General features: G+C 38.4%; 1 long non-coding RNA gene across 1 annotated transcript in view; it reads right to left on the bottom strand.

Moving 5' to 3' along the window:
• Positions 1-2,934: 2,934 nt before the first annotated feature.
• LOC148358872 (uncharacterized) overlaps positions 2,935-19,702 on the bottom strand; it is a 288,823-nt gene continuing 272,055 nt past the window's right edge. Inside the window, exon 2 of the long non-coding RNA XR_015851505.1 lies at positions 2,935-3,780. This is a non-coding gene — a long non-coding RNA (uncharacterized LOC148358872). The remainder of the gene's footprint in view (positions 3,781-19,702) is intronic.

Genomic DNA, 19,702 nt, shown 5'->3' with positions numbered 1-19,702 from the left:
AAATGTTTATTTTAATAGTACAAAACAATACAAGTTACTCATACAAGCCTTAAAGATACTTCTATAAACCTTAAACATACAAAATATAGGGCGGAATCAACTTACAAACAAATTCAACTTACGAACGAGTGTCTATATAGTCCTAAATCACAGAGTTACAACGTGCCCTGATCTGGAACCAACATGAGGGTCAGGTAAACTAAAACATTCCTTAAAACACTCGTAACCCGATCGACTTATTAACACACAAAACAAAATGGCGACCGGCTTGCTCGGGGGTTGGTGTTCCTCTGATGACATCACAGCTCGGGATGGCAAAATGCGTTTTTTCGGGAAAATAATTGGGAAGAGTCGGCTAATTAGCATAGGTTTGTATACCCCGCTACACTTGGTCTATTGTTCATCTTAAATGGCGGTGTTTTTCGTCCCTTTTCCCTTTTTTCTTTCTCGCTTGTTAGCTTCTATGCTAACTCTCTGTTTAGCTTACTTTGTTTTGGGTTTTATCTTAGCTTGCTTGCGAATTTTCTTTGGAACCGTTTTGTTAGTTTGCTTTCTTTCGTTATTTCTTGCTAGCTTTCTTGCTAGCTCTTTGAATAGCCTTCTCTCTTTTTCATTTTTCTTTTCTAGCTTTCTTGTTAGCTCCTTGAATAGCCTTCTTTTTTTTAGGCTCCTTTTTGGTTATTTCTTTTTACCCCTTTTTCTAACTTTTGTTCTTGCTTGTTGGCTTTTTGCTAACTCTGTGTTTAGCCTACTTTGTTTTTTTTTTTTTCTTAGTTTGCTTTCTTTCATTATTCCTTGCTAGCTTTCTTGCTAGCTCTCTGAATAGCTTGGTTTTAATCTTAGCTTTCTTGTAAGCCTTTTAGTTAGTTAGCTTTCTGTCATTATTTCTTGCTAGCTTTCTCGATAGCGCTTTGAATAGCCTTCTTTCTTTTCAGTTTTCCTTTTTAGCTAGCTTTCTCGCTAGCGCTCTGAATAGCCTTCTCTCTTTTTAATTTTTTTTTCTAGCTTTCTTGTTAGCTCCTTGAATAGCCTTCTTTTTTTTAGGCTCCTTTTTGGTTATTTCTTTTTACCCCTTTTTCTAACTTTTGTTCTTGCTTGTTGGCTTTATTGCTAACTCTGTGTTTAGCCTACTTTGTTTTTGGTTTTAATCTTAGCTTTCTTGTGAGCCTTTTAGTTAGTTAGCTTTCTGTCATTATTTCTTGCTAGCTTTCTTGCTAGTGCTTTGAATAGCCTACTCTCTTTTTAGTTTTCTTTTGTATTTAGCTTTCTTGCTATCTCTTTGAATAACCTACTCTCTTTTTAGTTTTCCTTCTTAGCTAGCTTTCTTGCTAGGTCTTTGAATAGCCTTCCTTCGTTTTGATTTTCATTTTTTTAGCCTAATTTTTTTGCTATTTCTTTTATAGCTATGTTTTCTTTCTTTTGTTCTTGCTTGTTGGGATTTATGCTAACTCTCTGTTTAGCCTTTGTTTTTAGCCTTTTTGTTAGCTTGCTTGCTTTCATGATTATTTCTTGCTAGCTTTCGTGCTAGCTCTTTGTATAGCCGTCTTTCTTTTTCGTTCCATTTTTCTAGCCTTTGAGCCTCTTTTTTGTTATTTCTTTTTATCCCTTTTTCTAAATTTTGTTCTTGCTTGTTGGCTCTTTTGCTAACTCTCTGTTTAGCCTACTTTGTGTTTTGTTTTATCCTAGCTTGCTTGCGAGCCTTTTTGTTAGTTTGCTTTCTTTCAGTATTTCTTGCTAGCTTTCTTGTTAGCTCTTTGTATAGCCTTCTTTTCTGTTTTCATTTTTCTAGCCTTTTTGTAAGTTTTCCTTTTAGCCTCATTTTTTTTGTTATTTCTTTTTATCCCTTTTTCTTTCTTTCGCTGTTGCTTGTTGGCTTTTGTTGCTAACTCTGTTTAGCCTACTTTGTTTTCGGTTTTATCTTAGCTTTCTGGCGAGCTTTCTTTTAAGCCTTTGTGTTAGCTTACTCTCTTTCATTATTTCTTGCTAGCTTTCTTGCTAGCACTTTGAATAGCCTTCTTTGTTTTTAGTTTTCATTTTTATTTAGCTTTCTTGCTAGCTCCTTGAATAGCCTTCTTTCTTTTGAATTTTATTTGTGTCGCTTTTTTAGCAAGCTTTAGCTTTGGCCTTCTTTCTTTTTCTTTCTTTTTCCATTACTTTTTGTTTCTTTTTCTTTCTCTTTTTCTTTTTTTCCTTACGTTTTTTTCTGATGTATCTTTTATGAACACAAACAACTTTAGAGTGAAAATGTTCTGAACCACAATATGTATGGAAACTTTTTGTGTGCAAAAATTATTCCTAAACTGTCACGGTTGCCAAGGCGCCCAATTGGCCCCGCCTGTGTGGCGCCAGCTGTAACTCATAGACAGATTGGCTTTCTGTCTATTTAAGCTCGGTGCTCTCAATCTCCCTTTGTTAGTCCGTCAATGAACCTCTGCACCGCAAGACGTGGGTTTTGACTCTGTCCTGTTTCCTGTTGGCCTTTCCTGTCCGGTATTCTTCCCGTTTATTTTTGTCCTGTTTAATATCAGTTTACAGTTTTGTTCCCGTTATTTATTCTCTCCAGTTTTCGTTCCCGTCTAGTTTGTCTTGTTTAATTTCGATATCCTGTTTCAATATCAATCCTGTCTGTCCCGTCCTGTCCGGTATCGGCCCCATCTGTCCGATATCTGCTCGAGCAATTGGAATCGATCTCGTCGGTCTCTGGCTTCCTGTCTTTCCACGCCGCTGCCTAACCTGCATGACTCCCCATTTCCCGTAAAATAAAAGCTTGTGTGAGAATCGTCACGCATTTGGGTCCTGCTCCTGTTCCGGTTCATGACATAAACCACATAATCGAAAAAAAAATAAAAATATTTAACACGAAAAAAAGGGTAAAAAGACCATGTATGTGATATTTTTCATCAACACACGTACACAATACAATAAACACTAGAAATTTGTCATCCAATCGGATTTTATTGCGAGGAAGATTTGGATTATAGCGACAAAACAGACAGCGAAATGGCCTTTTTTTTTTTTTTCAAAATAAAAAAAACATATCAACATCAGGTTCATGACACTGAAAATTTATATTTATACAATACATAAAAAACAGTTGAAATGTACACACACAAAAAAATAACTATAAAACATTTGGACATGCAATAAATACATTCATTTCATGAAATCGACGTTTATAAGGCAGGGGTACGGTTTTTGGTGGTATTGCTCAGAAAACGGCTCCATTTTTTGTTCCCCCTTTTCGTTCCCGCTTGTCCCGCAACTGAACTTTCCTTCTCCCGGGCACGAGACACGGCGGCCATTTTCATTAGATTATAATCCCACCCGTCGCCCGATCCATCAATCCTAATCTCCCATTTGTGTGGGGGAGGAGGAGCCCCCGGGCTGTGTACGATCCGGCGTTCCCTCTAAATTTTCCGTCCAGTTCATAATGACTTCTTCTACGAGAAGCGACACTCCAAAAGCAGGAGGGCGACCTCATTAAAGCTAATCTAATCTAATCTTGTTTTCCCCATCATGGGGGGGACCCACTCGTAAGGCACTTAAAAACAGGAGTGGGCACCCCCAAAAATGAAAACAAAAACTGTGTTCACGTTATAAAGACAGTAATCAAAGAATAGTTTGGCAATATGACACTTTAGTGGTTGAACCCGTCCATTATCTGCACCGCTTATCCTCATTAGGGTCGCGGGGGTGTTGGAGCATCCTAGCCATCCTCGGGCAGTGAGCAGGGGGATAGACGATTCGCTCCCTAGGGACAATTTAGACCGGCCAACGAACCTGAAATGCATGTTTTTGGAATGTGGGAGGAAACCGGGAGTGCCCGGAGGAAACCCACGCAGGCACAGGGAGAACATGCAAACCCCGCATGTGCGACCTTGCGTAAAATCCATCCCCACTATCAGCATTTTAGTCCAACACTGGACTATGTGTAATGTAAGATCAAACATTTATAACCTTATCTCTCTGTTCCTTTATCTTCCTGTTTTTTTACCTCACTGTGAATGTGTGAACCTGGAGCGTCATGCCCAATTTCGTTGTCACAATATGTTAACCCATTTTGTAACAATGACAATAAAGGTATATTCCATTCTATTCTATTTTCTAGGGTTTTTTTGTGTGCACTGGCCAATTGTACTTAGACTTGGAGAACATGCAAACTCCACACAGGAGATTCGATCTCATGACCTCAGAACTGTGCCGCACACGCAATAGCCACTGCGCCACCATGCTGCAACCCTACTTCTAATAATCAAACCCTGGTAATAACATGTCAAGTTTATTTATATAGCCCTTAATAACAAAAATGTCTCAAAGGACTGCATAGGATTTACCTGATCTTAAACCAACATGCGGGCAAGGAAAAACTCAAAACCTCAACGGAAAAAAGAAACCTTGAGAAGGGGCCTCACAAGTAATCCCCCTTCCAGGATGACCAGGGTGGAATAGATTTAGCATTGATACATAATAACAACATAGTAATAACTCGTTTTTGTTAGGAAAACATATCAGGTAGACCTAAGTGCCAAAAGTAGCCCTAAACATCCAAAAAGTTTGCATAGATTTCAATACCAGTCTGATACTGATGCAATAAATCGTTGCTCGTCACCTGGTATCAGTTTGTCAAATAAACTGTTTTATGGACTCATTTATTGAAAACACAGTCATAAAACAAAACATCTGATTGGCTTAAACGAGAGCACGTGAACACATGAAACATCTGACTTTCGAAAATTGGATTCAAGACGTTGTAATGCCGATTAAGGCTTTCACTTTAAAAGATCAAATTCAATGCCTTTCAAGACTTTTCAAGGATCCCTGGAGAAAGATATTCAAAACTTTTGTGAACCTTTAAAAAATATATTTAAAAAAAAAAATGTTCACACACACTTTAAGAACAGAGCAGTCCCAATCACCTCTGATGTGTGTGTGTGTGCATTGTACTGGTTTTCCTGATCGCAGAGAGGCCAAAGTGAGAAAGTGTATGCTAGCAAAATAGCCGATAAAGATGTCAAGGTATATTTTCAGTGAATTGTTATCGAATGCAAATGTAAAGGTGAATTTTCTGCATTTATATAGTGATTTTTAAGTCAATGAAGACCTTTACGATGTGCTTTACACTTTCCCTAACAATCAGGACCATTATTAAGAATATGGAGGCAAAAAAAACAAGGGTATGGTTTAAAGTCTGTTTTTTTTTGGTTCTCAGTTGCCTATTCTCCACCCCTCTGCATCCACCTGCTACCTCATTGTACCAGCTCAAGTCACATATCACCAAATTTATTTTTCTTTCACGTGTATGTTTGTTTACAATTTTATTTTGTCCCATACGAGTATACCAGGTGTCCCAAAAATGTGTACACATTTTCTTTTACTCTTTCTTTATAGACTGAACCAATTGCAGCCATACTTGACTTTAAATGTAAATGTTCTGCATTTATATAGCGCTTTTTAAGTCAATGAAGACCTCCCAAAGCGCTTTACAATGTGCTTCACACTTTTCACTTTTACACACTAACTAACTAGCTAGCAACATCAGCCCTGCAATGCAACTTTGTTATCGGGGGCATTAGGGATTCAGTGTCTTGCCCAAGGACACTTGGACATATAACACGGAGGAGTCGGGAATCGAACCTGGGACCTCTTGATCCCAAGAAGAGCTATTGCCGCCCGGTAGCATTGGCCAGTACACACAAAAAACCCTAGAAAATTCTTATAGTGGGGATGGATTTTACGCAAGGTCGCACATGCGGGGTTTGCATGTTCTCCCTGTGCCTGTTTGGGTGTACTACGGGCACTCCGGTTTCTCCCACATTCCAAAAACATGCATGTCAGGTTAATTGGCCGGTCCAAATTGTCCCTAGGTGTGAATGAGCGAGTGACAGCTGAGATGGGCTCCAGGACCCCCGTGACCCTACTGAGGATAAGCGGTGCAGATAATGGATGGATTTTACGCATCAAAAATCTAGCGATATCAGAAATTAGTCTTATCATCTGATATAAGTCTGTAAAAAAAGCAGGTATTTTTAAATTTCTGTTTATAGTAAAGTATAGGTATGATATGCGCGTGCTTACTGGGTTTTTATATCAGAGGGACCAATGTGAGTTTGAAGGCACTATAAAATCTGATTGGGTGGATAAAAAATAGGGAAAACTCCAGTAATATAACATTTTTTTGTACACTGAGTGTTTTTAGAGTAAATGAATTCATACGTTCCTCAATGTGTGTGTTTTTGAGTGTTAAAATTCATTTCACATTGTGGAAAACTTCAAAAAAGCATAACTAGAACTATTTTTAGACTTATTGGAATCATCAATTTTTGTGGAACTGCTTTTTACTCATATGTTACATCCGTGTATAAAAATATCGTAAACTCAACGTTTCAAAACATAAGGCCCTTGATTATATGATTTTTTTCAAGATAATTAAGTAAGAAAGGAAATAGAAAATATCAGGCACAGTTCGAAAAAGACACTTTAAAAATATTAGGAATGCTGACATAAAAATGCTACATTTTATCTGCTACATGTTTTCCCCTAAATCATACGAGAGGATTACCGATGTCACTATTTAAACCCTCGTCTCTCGGTCAGCGGTTGTCAGTCCGTCTGCGAACCTCAGTGTACTCTAGGCAAGCTTTTTCGACCCTGACTCACTCCTGTTTTTGCTCCCGTCTGTTTCCCGGGTTCGACCCGTTTTTTGATCCTGACCACGTTTTTGCTCTCCTGTCCCGGCTACTGACCCGTTTTTTTCCCGTTCCTGACACCGTCATCGCTCGCCACGGAAGTCCCACTTCCGGGTTCAGAGCGACCTGCTTCCCGCGTCCAGCGATCACAGGATCGTGGGTGCAACCCTTTCCTTTTTTCTAATAAAACTGAGAGAAACGTCACGCAAGTGGGTCCTGTCTCCGTTCTGGTCCTGACTGTTCAAGTAGTATTATAATCTTTGGCGAAATATACGGCATTTATCGTAAGCCCCTGCTAAATCTAGAAGAAGTTTGGTTCGATGATTTGTCACGGTTGCCATGGCGCCCAATTGGCCCCTGCTGTGTGGCTCCAGCTTCTGTCACGGTTGCCATGGCGCCCAATTGGCCCCGCCCGTGGGCACCAGCTGCAGCTCGTTGACGGATTGGCTCCCTGTCAATATTTAAACAGTGTCCTGTCAGTAGCCTTTTGTCGGTCTGTCTATGAATCTCTGTTTTTACAAAGCAAGCCCTGTTTTCGTCTGTCCTGTGTTTTTGTTCCTGTTTTCCTCCCGGCCATCGGTCTGTATTCCCCCGCTCTCGACTCTCCCTTCGCTCGCCACGGAAATACCACTTCCGCGTCTGAGCAATCTACTCCCCGTGACCAACGATCTCTCTTCTCCTCGATAAACTGTGAGTGACGTTACGCGAGTGGGTTCTGTTTCCTGTTCTGACAACATTATTTATTGTAAAGTAACGTTTTGTTCTATTTATAGAAATTTGGTGTGTTTGGTCAAGAAAAATACATGCAGAAACTGTTAGAAATACTCCACATCCACTACACAGCATCATCTCCAAACAGAAGAACAGCTTCAGCGACAGACTGCTGTCACAGTCATGTTCCACGGACGGACTGAGGAGATAATTTCTTCCTCATGCCATGAGGCTCTTTAACTCCACCCGGGGGAGTAAAAGCCCACATTAAAACCCCAAACCCACCCTATTTTTATTACAGTGTGTATTTTCCGTAGCACTATTTTTTAAATATTCTATTTCAACTCGTTATATTGGGTATTTTTGTATTTTATGTCTTTTATTTTATTATTTTATTTTTCAACACAAGGATACTGCTGGAAGTGTGAATTTCCCTACGGGGATGAATAAAATATCCATCTATCTATCTATCTATAGCTACTGTATCTATCTATCTATCTATCCATACCTACTGTATCTATCTATCTATCTATCCATCTATCTATCTATCTATCTATAGCTACTGTGTCTATATATCTATCTATCGCTATTGTATCTATCTATCTATCTATCTATCTATCGCAACTGTATCTATCTATCTATCTATAGCTACTGTATCTATCCATCTATCTATCTATCTTTCTATAGCTACTGTATCTATCTATCTATCTATCTATCTATCTATCTATCTATCTATCTATCTATCTATCACTACTGTATGTATATCTATCTATCTATAGCTATTGTATCTATCTATCTATCTATAGCTATTGTATCTATCTATCTATCTATCGCTACTGTATCTATCTATCTATAGCTCCTGTATCTATCCATCTATCTATGGCTACTGTATCTATCTATCTATCTATCTATCTATCTATCTTTCTATAGCTACTCTATCTATCTATCTATCTATCTATCTTTCTATAGCTACTCTATCTATCTATCTATCTATCTATAACTACTGTATCTATATCTATCTATCTTTCTATCTATAGCTATTGTATCTATCTATCTATCGCCACTGTATCTATCTATCTACCTATAGCTACTGTATCTATCTATCTATCTATCTATCTATCTATAGCTACTGTATCTATCTATAGCTACTGTATCTATCTATCTATCTATCTATCTATCTATCTATCTATCCATCTATCTATTTGAGCAGAAGAATTTGGTGACATTTCAAAATGGCTCCCCCATTATCTAAAATGTCACGGAAAATTCACCATACTTGGATCCATTTTGAAGAATTTGCTAAGTTTAGAATATATCCAATTTTTCTTTCATCTCTTCCCTACTGTTTTTGAACATCTTCTTTATCCTCTTTCCTTCAACTCGGTGCATGACTTTGGCAATTGAGCAATTTTATACACGTTTACTTCGCTGGCATTTTACTGAGCGCTATTCCACGTTAACTTTTTTTGTTTTCTATTTTACAATTTTGGAACATCTTCTTTATCCTCTTTCCTTTAACTCGGTGCATGCCTTGGCAGCCCCTGGGCAAGTGTGCAATTTAATTCGCGTCCTGGCATTTTTCTGAACGCTATTCCACGTTTCATCTGCTCCGAAGGTCTTTCTGGAGACCCTTTGGGGAAGGGAAGGGGGCAAACTTCATACATAAGAGGTCCGCCCACGCGGCGGCGGGGTTTCTTTTGCAAATCGATCGAAAAAAGAAAGTAGCTCCGGGTGTAAACATTTAGACAAGTGTCTTCTTCAGCATGAGAAACAGCTGGGAGTAAGTGGATCGGGGGCGTGGGAGGGGGGCGTTTGCTGGAAGGTGAGGAAGATTTAGGGAGGGAGGGGAACGGAATACAAACGTGGGACTTTCGGAAAGGGGTGAGACGTGGCGGAAAACTGCAGCTGGTGGAGAAAAATATGGAAAAGGATAAACTCAACGCTATCTTGTTGAAGCGGGGGGCATTTGCGGCCCGGGTGACGATAGTTTGAGACCCCTGAAAGTTTCATGTCAGTGCGGCCCACGAGAGTTTTAAATGGATACGAGCGCTGTGCTAATAAGTTTGCAGGGTTGGGTAGGGTTACTTTAACTTGATTACTTTCAATGACTTTTGGATTACTCCAATAGCAAATATGCTAATAAAAGACAAAAGAAACTAAATGTGAATAAAATGATGACTCACAACACGTGGTAAGCTTTCTCTCCTGGCTTTGATCTCTTTTGGCAAAACTAACATAAAATGGGACAGAAACCAAATGAAAATAAATCCAAACAGCTTGCCAACATCATTTTTGCCGTTCCATGTATTCCGTTACTCCCCAAGCTTGCACAAAATTTACTCATTTTATTCATATTTAGTTTCTTTTGTCTTTTATTAGCATTGGTATTGGAGTAATCCAAAAGTAATTGAAAGTAATCCAGTTAAAGTAACCCTACCCAACCCTGTAAGTTTGTCAAAATTACCTGCTGTTGCCCCGTTGGCACCAACAGCCGCGGGACCTGATTGGCTGTTGAACTCTTTTTAAACTCCTGTCTTCCAAAAGAACCCGTCAGACCGTCTGCAAACCTATGCTCTTAGCTAGGCAAGCTTTTGTACTCTCCGACAATATCCTGCCCTGTTTTCCTGCCTGAAGAGTTAAAAGAGAGTTTAACCTTCTGGAGTTAAATCTTTACTTGAACTCTGAGTTAAAACAGTGAATGCCAAGAAGTTTAAAAGCAGTTAAAACAGATGGAATTAATCTAAACTCCGAGTTAAAGCTTTAAAGCTGCTTCAGCACGAAAGTAATAAAGTTAAAATAGCCTTAAAGCTTTAGGTTTAGTAAAAGTTGAAGCAGTTTTGAAGCTTTAACTCAAGAGTTCAAGTTAAGGTAGGTTGAAAAGCCTTAATAGACAGAACTACATAAATCAAATAAGAGTTACCGTATTTTCCGCACTATAAGGCGCACCTAAAAGCCTTTATTTTTTTCAAAAGCTGACCATGCGCCTTATAATACAGTGCGCCTTATATAGGGATCAATATTAAGTTTTCCAACTAACTTGCAGCCGCCGACTAGATTTTCCCCCGAACGCCAAGTAGTACGCGGTGTATGCTGGGATTTATTCACCGGCGTTTCATTGGCTAACCAATGTGTCAATCATCATTTAAATCGATCACTATTGGCTAAAGTTATTCGGAGGTCAAGGGGCGGATCCTTTTTATCATTTACAGGCTGGCATTGGCTTAAACGGCAAAACAAAGCCTGCAATTGGCCGAAAAAGATGAATGCGTATAGCACGTGGCTGACGGCATAGAGAAAGCATTTTTTTCTATTCTGTATTTGTAAATATTTTATTCTCCTGGATTTACTGCACTCACGGATATAAGAGGACATTAGCTGCACATCATTATGAACACAACGACTTCGGTGAGCTACTCCGGGTTTTATATTGTCCCTGTCTCTTCTTTCAGACTGAACTCGATGTTTCTGTGATAAGCGGTGCAGATAATGGATGGAATGGAGTGTCTATTTTTAAATTAAACTCAATTCCAAGTGTTTCTTGTCATATGCACAGTAAAGTTGCGAGCGAAAAAGAAAATAGAAACTAAGGAATGGTGGCATTTCTTGAATCCCAAGACTTTAACCTTCCGAATGATGGAACGATGCATTTGAGTGACATCGTACGGACACCGCATCCGCACGTGTTCTCGACACGTATTTGCTTCTTTGCAAGCTTTGGGAATGTTAAGGGGGTAATCAGTTGGACTGAATCATCTAACTGTTTTGTTAACGTTCCCATTGTAGCGCCTTATAATCCGGTGCGTCTTATGTATGTCAAAAATAGGACCGAAAACTTTTTTTTTCGGGGTGCGCCCTATAACCCGGTGCGCCATGTAGTGCGGAAACTACGGTAAATCCAATAAGATGTCGGATAAAGCTGGTGTAAGTCGTGACAATAAATTGAAATAAATGAAAAGCAGCTTCTCAGAGTATTTTTATCTTCCTTTTCAGGAGGGCAAAGGTATAAATAAAACGAGCCACTTCTGCTGTCATTTTTAGATAAGAACAGAGAGTTAAAAAAAGAAACCCAATAAAAAAACAAACCCGTAATTATCCACACTAAAAGGAAATCGTTGCAAATCCGGTTTGTAGTCCATCAAACTGAAGACTGCCAAAGACTATTAAAATATATATATCATTTAATGTCAGGTCAGCGATTTTCCCTTTTGGAGGCAGCACGAATCGTTTAATGTTTCCTTTTTGAAACGTCCTTTCTACGATTTTAAAGCCGGGCCGTTTTTTTCCTTTAGATTTCCCTACTCTCTCTCTCCCTACCCTACACAGCATCATCTCCAAACAGAAGAGCAGCTTCAGCGACAGACTGCTGTCACAGTCAGACTGAGGAGATCATTTCTTCCTCATTCCATGAGGCTCTTTAACCCCATCTGGGGGAGAAAAAGCCCACATTGAACCCCACCCCCACATTTGCATATTACCCTATTTTCATTACTGTATTTATTTTCCTGAAGGATTTTATACATTTCACTATAAACGATTTTATACGATTGAATACAAGTTACATTTATTGGTTGCAATGAAGATGACAGGTCGCGCCGTTCCGAATGCAGAATATTTTGTCTAGTTCTGTTGATGACAGGACACTGACGGAGGACGGCAGGCATTGTTTTGAGAACAAGGCCCTGGTGACTTAAAAACGCTCGGTGTTGTTTTGAGTTTTCCAGACATCGTGACGCCTAGGGGGGGCTTCCTTGGCACGCGCATGGGAGTAGCCGGGACACCATCTTGCGGAAAGACGTGGGCCGACAAGAGAAAGCTAGAGGACTTGAGGAGAGGGTTTCCCAGAGACTCCAACGACACTAATTCGACTAATTTGGCCGTATTCGTAAACATTTAGGTTGGGAACGTAAACATTTAGGTTGGGAACATCGTTTGTGCATTAACTCAAAGATGGTAAAACAATTTGAGAAATATTAATACAAATACATGGTTGAAAATTATTATTTTAATGCTAGCACATAATCAATATACAATCTAGGTCAATTTGTCTTTAAGATTAAAAAGATATCTTTGTTTTTTAACATTATATAAGAAATGTAAGAAATGAAAAAACATATATTTTAATACATAATGTAACCTAATTCCTAGCAAAAATTCTGAGAATAAACTTTTTTTTCATTGGTTAAAACCTATAATTCTACCTAGCAACAGCTTGATTATGTTTCAAAATAGTATTTAAATGTTTTTAAAATATGTTCTATAACTGAACAATTCCTATTCATTATTGAAAATAAGCGGCTACGGTTTTAGTTTTTTTCATTGGTTGATTGGTATGAATTCTACCTAGCAACAAGTAGACGTGGCTTATTTCTGATTTTCTCAGTTATGTTTGTGTAATTTTTATTTTTTTATATTTATTTTAATTTCTATTTTATATAGGTTATTTAAAATATGCTGCTTTGAAAATAAATTCCTTACAATTTTATTTATTGGTTAAGACTTATGAATTCTATCTTGCAACAATTTTCTTATTTATTTTTTTTTCTTATCTATTTCTTATTTTCTTTGCTATATTTTGGAAGAATTGCGATTGCTTTGATAATATCCCGGAATCGAACAATTTCTGTATGTTATTCAAATTATAATGCTTTGAGAATAAACTTGGTTAAGTCCTATGACTTCTGCCTAGCAACAAGTAGGCGTGGCTTACTTCTGATTTTCTGAGTTATGTTTTAGGGTACTATGGGAAAGTGTTTAACATATCTCTTAATTGAAAAAATCCTGCATGTTATGCAAAATATGCCTCTAATAAAATATACTTCTTACTATTTTCTCATTGGTTAGGTCCTATGAGTTCTACCTGGCAACAAGTAGGTGTGGCTTATTTCTGATTTCCTGAGTTATGTTTTAGGGTACGATGGGAAAGTGTTTAACATTTCTCTTAATTGAAAAAAAATCCTGTATGTTAAGCAAAATATGCCACTAATAAAATATACTTCTGACTATTTTTTCATTGGTTAAGTCCTATGACTTCTGCCTAGCAACAAGTAGGAGTGGCTTATTTCTGATTTCCTGAGTTATGTTTTAGGGTACGATGGGAAAGTGTTTAACATTTCTCTTAATTGAAAAAAAATCCTGTATGTTAAGCAAAATATGCCACTAATAAAATATACTTCTGACTATTTTCTCATTGGTTAAGTCCTATGAATTCTACCTAGCAACAAGTCGGCGTGGCTTATTTCTGGTTTCCTCAGTTATGTTTGAGTCATTTGGATTTTTTTAACATGTGACATAATTGAATGGTTCTTATTGGTTAGCCTGACAGAATTAAATGACTTTACCTAGCAACAACAAAATAACGGGAAAGTTACTCGTATGTTAAAATGGATGAGAAATGATTTGTGCGGTTTTGAAAATTGCCTCAGGAAGTGGAATTCCTTTTGAATAAGTACACTGCACTTTTCTTGGGACACAGCCTACCTAAACGACCGCACCGATCCCCCTCCTCTTTTTTTAACGATAAATCTCCAACATCCTCGCCACAAAAAGCTCAAACGCCATCCAAAACCTGCAGCCTTGACACATTTCACAAAAAAACGAAGGAAATGTGAAGATACCGTCGACTTGTTTTGTGAATGGAGCGTTTTAAACTGGCTGGCTTTTTTGAGGCGGACACTAGCCTGCGCTCACTCTCCACCCCCCACCCCTCTTGGCTGGCTTGGCTCGATCTGCCTCCGCACATCCTGCAGCACGGCCAAAAGTTCACTTCCTGCTTCTCGACTCGTCTCCTTCGCGCCCGCCTTAATTCCCGGGACGTGTGTTAAAGGCCTTGCTTCGCTAGCTCCGATGGCATAAACAGACAAGCTAGCGCTTCCGGCCGGCGGACTCTCGTGGGCGATCCGCTTGGGAAACATTATTCGCACTTTTTGTGGGTAAATCCGTGAAAAGTTCCGATCTGGAGAACAAGGCGACGCGGAATTTATGCGTACACGGTTACGCGGTAGCTGCTTGGTTAGGTAATTGATTTAAATTCTCTGCTCTCTGAACAAACACGCTATTTTTAGGTTTATATCATCAGAAGATTTAGCATTTTTGATTCAAGATTCAAGCCCCTTCATGAATACAACTATACTTTTCTTCGGGGTTAGCTTAAAATGTGATTTTAAGGTTCTGTTGGTAGGACACAAAATCATGCATGGACTTGCTCCCTCATATGTTTCAGATTTAATTTCCCCCTATGTTCCAGTCCAGAGCCTGAAAATGCTGGTCTACTAGTGATCCCAAGAGCCAAGAGGAAATCTGTAGGTGGGACAGCGTTCTACTTTCGGGGCCCGGTGCTGTGGAATGCTCTGTCCCCTGAATTTTACCCTTCTCAAGGTTTCTTCATTTCCCTCATGTTGAGGTTTTGAGTTTTTCCTTGCCGTTATGTAGGTTTTAGATCGGGGGATGATGTCAGAATAGTCAGTGGTTTACACCAATCTGTGGTCTGTGCAGCACTTTGAGACTATTTGTGATTAAGGACTCTACAAATACACATGACTTGACCAGAGGTTTTTGAGTTTTTCCTTGCCCTCATGTAGGTTTTAGATCAGGGGATGGTGTAACAATAATCTGTAGTTTGCAATAATCTGTGCACCCCTTTGGGCTATACAAACAAACATGATTTGACTTAATATTAGACAGCTGGAAAGGAGATTGCATTGGATGCCAGTTCGTTGTGTTGACTGTTATTGCGCACTTTTGTTCCTTGTTTTGACTACTATGCACTGTTTTTAATCATCGTCAAAATTATTTTGACATTATTTGATATCCGGATACTTTGGAATAGATCAGATCTTTTGTAACCTAAGAGATTTTTTAAAAAGTGCTCGGGGGAGGGCCTTTAGAACAGGTTGGACTTTCTTATCTAAAGGCTTCTCTCCCTGTCCTCCTCGCAAGTTAGAAAAAATACATTGTTGTCCTCTCTCCTTATTTTGAGTGTATACTAAAGTCTAAACTCAGGATTTCGTTATGTTCAGCAACTTTAGGAAAGAACTGAAAAATGTTTAATTAAAGCTGTTATTTACCAAACACACCAAAAACCATGTTTTTTAAATCCTGCTTTTGTTTATAAACAGATACCGTGAAATCTTAAGGTCGGGTGTGGTTATAATTTTACTTAAATCATCAATTTCGCATGAAAATGTTTTTCAAAATCATGCAAAAATACAACTATCCCCCCTAAATTAAATTGAGTTATTTTTTTTTACATTAAAGTAAAAATACATTTATTAGTGACACATTTGGAAAACCATTACCCCTTAAAAAACTAAAAAAAACTAATTTTGAAGAATATTTTTTTCAAATTATAATTAGTATTAATAAATATCATTATAATAACTCTTAACAAGCCACTGAAGAACGATTTAGATAATGAATAAATAAAAAGAAATACCAATTCGTATTTTTTTTCACATGACAGCGACAGATTGTTTTTATTTCACGCTTTGGGCTCAAAGTGGCCTACACGCCATAGCTTGGACACCAATTGTGTAAATACATCAGGGAAAAAATGTGTCTGAATAAAGAGTGTAAACTCCTCAGATGAGTAACAAAACACTGATAATATTGATAATAAACCCCAAAAATTCAGATTTTTATAAGATATTTCTATTATAAGCGGTAGTCCGGTGTACTATGATCGGTGGGCCGCAAATGCCCCACGTGCCATAGCTAGGACACCTCTGGGCTTACGTGTTATTCTGGGAAGCAAAAAAGGAGGGAGAAACTTGTTGATTTATTTACTTTCCAGTTTGAGTGACTGGGTTATACAATCTGCTTTTCATATTCGTGCTATATTCAGAGTGTGAATAAGTGGCCCAGTGAAAAACGGTTGTTGGGCCACAAATGGCCCGCGTGCCATAGTGTGGACACCGATGGTTTGGATGAATTTAAAAAAAAAGTGCCAACTCTTGGGTATCATTCTGGGTAGAAAAAAAAGTGTTAGAATTGATTTGTTTATTTTTACCTGGAGTAATTTGTACTCAGTACTTGCTTTAAATACAGAGTGAGTACGGGGACAAAGTGGAGGATTAACGCAGTGTAAGGAAACTCTATAATTGACACTTTCGAGCGCACGAGGTTTATTTTTCTATGGGCGAGTGTGTGTGTTAGAGATTTTCCTTAAGAAAAAAAAAGAAAAACGTTTGAGCTGTCTCTTCCTCTCCGAGCTTCGAAACTATAGAGGGAAAAAAGGCTGTTGTTTTAACAGGGCGGTTGGGCAAGATTTTCATTAAAACTAATGTAGGAGCGCCTGGATTTCCCACACTCTCCGGTTACACAAACGCCTCCTCCCAACACATGTGTGTACGCCGAATGTACCGTATTTATTCGTGTAGGACGCACATTTTTGACCAAAAACTCAAAGTTTGGATGCTTGTTACGTACGATATATATTACCGTAATGATTGATCGGTTGAAAATATCGTTTGACAACAATCGCAAAACATTGAATGCAACCGCGTGACTCTAATTACACTCAAAAGTCGATTTTCGGTGAGTTTAGCACTGCTGTTTTGCGCTAATACTGATATATAGAGTTACCGTCTAGTAAGATGGTAATTCGGGCTGTAAAGAGGAAGCGTTCTCCATATAAGTCGCGTCTTTCAAGCTCTAAGTCATGGATCAAGCTGAAATCCACAAAATTCCAAAAAAATTTACTGTGCAAGAGTCTAACGTTGAGAAAAGGGGAAAAGAAGTAGTCCTGAAAGTATATAAAACCGAAAAAACACAGTGAGGGACATCCTGAAAGATGAATAAAACTCCCAAAAAAGCACGACGATGGACATCCTGAAAGATAACTAAAACCGAAAAGGCACGTCGAGGGATGTCCTGAAAGATGGATAAAACCCCCCAAAAAAGCACGACGAGGGACATCCTGGAAGATAACTAAAACCCCCCAAAACAAGAGAACCAACTATCTGATGATGGATTAGTCTTTGTATGACACTCAATGTGTTGTCCGCAACTTCAAAATTTTATACTTGCTGGCGCCATCTTCAGGCTGAAATCACCCTTTAGTTACGTGTGCAAGTATGTAAAACTCTTGGATGCGCTTGAATAAACTCTTCCATTCTCATCCTTTTAGGGGTTTGGGTTGGCATCTAGACTGTCTTTGAAACAGTCCTCTTCTTACTTTCGCCATTTTCATTGTAGTATAAAAGTAAAGCGCTAGCGCGTGCGATGAATCACTCTCCTTCACCATCCATTCCCTTCAGAGTAATGCACTCTGTGATGGAACACTGAGGTTAAAAGTAAAATAAAAGCAGATAGGCGCGGTGCAAAAAAAATATACAACAGCTCCTTGAACTAATTTTTAAAGACACCTCTAACTATGCACCTCACCTTTAAATATTGTAGATTTCATTTAGCTATTGTGTTCAAGAGTTTAAATTGTCAGTAAATTACAGTGTCAGGAATTACTGACGATAATTAGTTTTCGAGAAAAAGGCTCAAAACTGTTCAATTTTGCAAACAATCATTAATTAGACGTATTTTTATAAATCACCTGTAATTAGTTTTGGTACCACTTAACGAGTTTGTCGAAACAATCGCTAATCAGCGAATAGTTAATTAAAACATTTTTCCCTGCAATAGATCAACAAAAAATATGGATTACAAAATGATATCGTATGCAATAATGGCCATTATCGCATACTAGGTATGTAAGTGGGTAAAGCTCATTTGTGGTGTCCTGTTGAAAGTTGAACATTTTGTCTATTTAGTAGGTGTCAACAATGTCCAACCGAGTTCAAAGAGCCTTTATCATTGTTTTCCACTGCGCCTATCTGCTCCAGAACACATTATGCCGGAGGAAAGAAGGCGGAGTCATAGAAGGTATTGAGTCATTTCATGCTTGTGCTCAAGGTTTTCCTGTTCGTGCAGCATGAAAATGGCGAAAGTAAGAAAAGGACTGTTTCAAATACAATCCAATTGCCAACTCAAACACCAAAAAAAGATGAAAAAGGAAGAATTTATGCAAAACGCGCTACACAAGCGGCATGACGAAGGCTGCGATGAGGATTTAAGCCAGAAGTTGGCGACAGTGAGTAAAACATTTCGAGTTCTTGACAGCACCTTTAAGGTCATTATTGCATGCCGACAGTTGAATTATGTATTTTAGCATATTAATAATATTGAAAAATGAATAGAAATTTGAAAAACTGAGACATCTATCTATCTCCCACGCGTCGTACGAAAATTAAAATGGAAAAAAAAAAATAATTACCGACAAAAGTGCGTCTTATACACGAATAAACATGTTTTTTTTTTAAAAGTGAGCGCATGTAATATAAATCCCTGGAAGCTACGATTGGAACCCAAACAACAACATGGCACGCCGCTCGCCCCGAGTGCGGTTCTGATATTCGCAGACGTCCCGTGAAGACTACCACCGACCGGGGCAGACCCGCAGACGCCCGTTTTTTCTCTTTTTAAAGAACAACACATGGAAAGTGAACGCCGCACAAAACAATAAAGGAGCAAAATCAGATGCTGTGAAATTATAATGTAGGAACAGACAATAACCGCAGGTTTAAAAGCAGAACAAATGCATGCGGCCGTGTCTTTAAGTGTGTGTGGTCCTGAGGTAAGCACCAGTTTTTCAGAATAAAAAAGAAAACCAAGCTTCGCTATTGTACATGTTTCAAAAACGAAGCCTCTTAAAGCAAACCGGGATTATAAAATGTTGAAGATTGTCTCAAAACCCCCAAGATTCGAGAAGGCACTTATTTTTGGGTTCGTTCTATCCTTTAGAAAAATCACAGTGTGTTTATGGCTTGGAAGTCTTCACATTCACCTTCTGAGGTTGACCTTGGCACTATAGTGGTCTGATTAAAGGGACAGTGTGTATCTTTTAGCGCTTCCTATTGGTTAAAAAAAGGATTATTACTACATTGATTTGAATGGGGCGGCAGTGGCTCAGGAGGTAGAGCGCTTTGATCTCCGGCAAAACTAACATAAAATGCCACAGAAATAAAATGAAAATAAATCCAAACAGCTTGCCAACATCATTTTTGCCGTTACATGTGTTCCGTTACTCCCCAAGCCTGCACAAAATTTAGTCATTTTATTCATATTTAGTTTCTTTTGTCTTTTTTTAGCATATTTGGTGTTGGAGTAATCCAAAAGTAATTGAAAGTAATCAAGTTAAAGTAAACTTACCCAACCCTGATAGATAGATAGATAGATAGATAGATAGATAGATAGATAGATAGATAGATAGATAGATAGATAGATAGATAGATAGATAGATAGATAGATAGATAGAT

This window comes from Urocampus carinirostris, chromosome 10 (genome assembly GCF_059441175.1).
Source record: "Urocampus carinirostris isolate Australia breed hairy pipefish chromosome 10, RoL_Ucar_1.0, whole genome shotgun sequence".
NCBI classification, from domain to species: domain Eukaryota; kingdom Metazoa; phylum Chordata; class Actinopteri; order Syngnathiformes; family Syngnathidae; genus Urocampus; species Urocampus carinirostris.
This window is presented reverse-complemented; position numbering and strand designations above follow the sequence as displayed.